A 4,729-nucleotide genomic window follows, 5' to 3' on the forward strand; every position below is an offset into this window, starting at 1 on the left:
ATTTTTAAAACTACATATTAGATATTATAGCTTACTTTACAAGTGTATAAAAAAACCAATAAAATGTATTGAAATATGTTTCTGTTAAAATTATTTTAACAAATTATATAAAATAAATTTAAAATAGTTTAAGCACATAAAATATAGTTATATGTGTGGTATATCTTTAAATACAAATAAATGTCGCTTGTAAGCACTAAAACTCAATGTATTCAATTGTCAGCCAATTAACTAGAAAATTTTATTTACACAAATCGCACTTAAGTTCTACAAACTAGCATATGTCAATCAATTTTGTGCTTGTTTATTGCTTTCATCACCCCCTATAACTATTCCCCTCCGCTCTCTTCCTCATTCTACTCCTGTGCTTTCTTCTTCACTCACTAGCTATTTCAACGATCCTGCAATCACTCAAAGTTGAAATTGTCATCAAGTTTCTCGCAGAAGTCTAAAATATGGTTAAAAAAAAAACAAGCACATATTTTACTAAATAACAATGGTCCACTACAAAATACCCTACAGTTGAGGGAAAAATTTATATTTTATATTACGTGGTAACAAAAACTAACTGATATTTGAATTTAAAAAAGTTAATAAATCAATTATTTTTAAATTTTGTTTATGCACATTTTAAATAAAAACTATCTTTGATATATTTAAAACATTTAAAAGAAATTTTTTTTAATTCCTACCTTAATTAAAAATAAAATATCTGAGTCCTTATGATTCACCCAAATAATTTCAATCAGATTTGATTTTTTCAAAATCTTAACTAATATTTAATATCTCTGAAATAATCTAGATTCCGTTTTGTGCCATTTCTCTCATAAGTAACTACAGGGTATCAAAAGGAAACCAGAAAACGAATTGCAACAAAATGCTCAAACACACTCAACGAAATTGACTTAAATAAATAAATGACATAAAAACAAAGACAAACACATGCACTTAGACACTGCGACAAGGAAAAACGTCAAAGTGGTGGGCGAGGTGAGGGGGATTCCCAAAGGGCAAACTGAGTGGACACACGTACACACACACACAGACAAACACAGACAAAGTGCATACCAAGAATGCACAGAAAGTAAATTTACAGCTGAGAAATGGGCGGAGACAGTTCAGAGTTAAAGGAGAAGGGGAAGGGGATTTGGCGTAGAGGGGAGGCGAGGCGTTATATGTTGTTGTTAGCTTGCTTGCAACATTTTCATTTCATTTGATGCAGTCGATGCAAGTGGAGTTCGCAAAAACAATGACAACATTTAGTAGCTCATCCATTTTCATTTGTATTAAGCAAAAGCCAAAAGTGCCTCAAGACGCAAGACTTTTTCGAGTCACTGTCAGCGACTACGTTTTAGACAAAGCATCGGGCATTACTCAGCACACAATACTCTTGCATTGCTTGAGCTGCATCCAAGCCCTCTAAAAAGACCCCCCTTCAAATATCGTACCCCGCAATCCGCCTCTCCTTTCCACAAACTTGCCCCAAAGAGCTGCCACCTTGCATCCTGATGCTCGTTAGCGCAGCTGCCGGGAATTTATCTTATTTTTCCTGCCACTCACTCGCTATTTATTCCGTTTGTTGTTTTATTTCACTTTATTCTTTTGCCATTTTCTCTCTTTGTTTTCCTTTTGGCATATTGGACATATTGTTAGCCAAGTGATCGATGCAAATTGATGCGTATTGTTAATGGAATTTAAAGTAGCAAAAAAACGTTTGTCTCATGCTTTCTTGTCCTGACAGCTACCAATATATTTTCAACATATTTTTATTTTATTAAATATTCTATAAAAGGTGGCAAAAATAATTTTATCGAAGCAAACGTTCGATAGAAGAATTATATAAATTTGAAAGAGATTTCTTTTTAAGGTTTAGGAGTCCAAAGGAATAAATCAGTTTAAAATTGTGGTGGTAAAGTTTTTCAAAGTTAAACCAATTTACAAAAAAAAAAAATCTTAATTGGTTTCGAAACTTCTGCAACCGATCATTAGTAATTTATATATTTTCTGTAGAAGTATTAGAAAATTATGGCCAATTGAAGAAATGCCATTAACATAATTTTCAACCTTTTTGTATTCAAACTCCTGCAACCTACTTTTAGTTTTTTATATATATATATATTTATATATTATTTATTTTATATTTTCTGTATAACTATTTGAAAAGTACGTTCAATTGAAGAAACTCCATATGCATATGTTCACTTATTTACATTTGATACCAGAAAAATTAAAAAAAAAAAATGCATACATTTTTTTTTTTATGTTAGGTAAAACATTGTTGTTTTACAGTAGGCAAAAGTATCACATGTGATAGATACACAATGGTAAAAAACACAAAGAACTACACTCACAACTCATAAGATTCCTTAACATATTTTAAGAAGTACAGTTTTCTGTAGTAAAGTCTGATTTTTCAAGAACAATACCGAGCATACATCCTGTAAGTTTGGTAAAATTGTTTTAAAAATCGAAAAACTATTTCGTAGTGAAAAGCAACCGACTCACTGTACAGCGAAGAAAGCTTGCAGCGATTGTATTATTTTGCAAAAAATTACTTTTTTCTACAACAAGTACAGGGTCTCTTTGAATGTCGGTCATTAGCCTTTCCTATCAGATTGCATTTACATTATTTAAATTTCTCTCCAAAGAAAAAATACCAATTAACATTTATTAACTTTGTTCCTTCTTATTCTTGGCAATGACATCATTATAATGACATCGTTATATCATTTGCATGAAGTGTGTAAAAAAGTTGTTAGTTATTTTTGAAGTTCATTACTCGAGAACGCCAAAACCGATTTTCAAAAGCTTTACTTTTTCTAAAAGTTTTTGAATATATATATAATTTATAAGTTTAAGATTTAAGCCAGTAGTTTAAGAGACATCAGTATTTGAATTAAGAAAATAATGATTTTTTTAAGCTTTGTTGGTCAGCTTTTTTTACTTTAAAATTCGAGAAAAAGTAAAAAAAAAATTAAATACATTTTCTTTTCTATTTTATTTGATAATTATTATTATTACACATCGTTTAAGATATGATATATAAAATCTATGGAGAATCGGCGTAAAAATATTATTTCGTATCTAGGCATGTTTTTCTCGACTTTGATGACTTACTTCTGGAGCGGCATGACCTTTGGTATGAAAATTTTTTGTGATTTTTAAGATATTTTAAGCAATCTCACACAATATCAATGTGTCGTTATTTTAGACATCTTGACCGTATTTGGTTCAAATCGGTGTACTATATTATATAGCTGCCATAGGGGAGATCTGTTCAGAATCAGGCTCTGGTATGAAAGCTTCTGCTGTTGCTTTAGATATATCTTCCAATCTCGCAGGTTGTGTATCTGGTAATGTGTTGTATATCCCTATCGAATTTGGTTCAAATCGGTTGACTTTTCAATATAGATGCAATAGGAACGATCAGTCGAAAATCAGACTTTTTTTTTTTAAGATATTTCAACCAAACTCACAAACTGTGTATTCTATATTGTCCTTTACATCTTCCCCAATTTTGGTTCAAATCTGTCCACTATATCATATAGCTGCCATTGGGCCGATCGGTAGGAAATCAAGTTTTAGTATGAAAACTTTTTTGTTTTTTGAGATATCGTAACCAAACTGATAGAATATTCATTTAATTTTTTTTTTAATTTCTTTTTTTCAGTCTTAGATTTTGTCATAGTAAGTACGGGGTCTCCGACGGTCGAGTATGCTCGACTGTAGCACCGAAACGAGCAGGGGCGGAGCCCCGTAGTTAATTACCTTTAAACTTTTAAATATTAAATAATACCTTAACATAAAATAAAAGTGGACAAGTAAAAATCTTGAAATAATTCAAAGAAATCGGAAATAAATGTTTAATTTATAACAAAAGAAAAGCTTTTATAAATTGAGAAATATAAAACAGGTTTTTGGTAATTCCCATTAACCATTCCAATGCTCTTCTGTGACAATGATTTTGTGTTTCTTGTGTTTTTGAAGAAAACTTTGCTTCCAGTTGCCACTAATACAGCCATTTTGGCAGTCACAACCAAAAATATTGCACGGTCCGCGTCCACAGAAGGTGCCTGTGAGAGCCCCTCCATCGGCACAAATAGTAATGGTGCAACCTTTCTGACCGCTATGACCTCCACCATCGGCGCAACTGCCTCCAGGTACGTAATAGTCCATGGTCAATGAGGTGCGACAACATACCGCTTGGACATCTTCGAAGTAAGCCAAAGCACAGGCAAAGGCCAGCAAGAAAGCAGCTAGCCTCATATTTGTATCTAATTAATAACTGTTGCAAATCCAACCAAAGTACAAGGTTTTTATAGTAAAACTAGTCGGAAAGGCTATAGTCAAGATCCCGACTATAGGATACCCGTTACTTATTTCAATATATATAAAACTAATTTATGGAAATTATTGCCATTCTACTTGCCCGATCTATCTGCGATTCAGTGGGATACTAGATAATAATAATAGATAATGTTAATTACCACAAAACACTTGAACTGCTTCAACGCCATTGGAGTCTGTGTGTCAAATTTGGTTACTCTATCTTTTATAGTTTCTGAGATCTAAGCGCTTACACTGAAGGACAGACGGACATGGTTGTATCAGCTGTTGATGCTGATCGGAATCTATACACTTTATACTTCTACTTTCCCAATTACATACTATACACTTCAACGAAATCAAAATATTCCATTGACATAATTTTTAGAGTAACGGGTATAAT

This window comes from Drosophila innubila (assembly GCF_004354385.1).
Source record: "Drosophila innubila isolate TH190305 chromosome 2L unlocalized genomic scaffold, UK_Dinn_1.0 4_B_2L, whole genome shotgun sequence".
NCBI lineage: Eukaryota > Metazoa > Arthropoda > Insecta > Diptera > Drosophilidae > Drosophila > Drosophila innubila.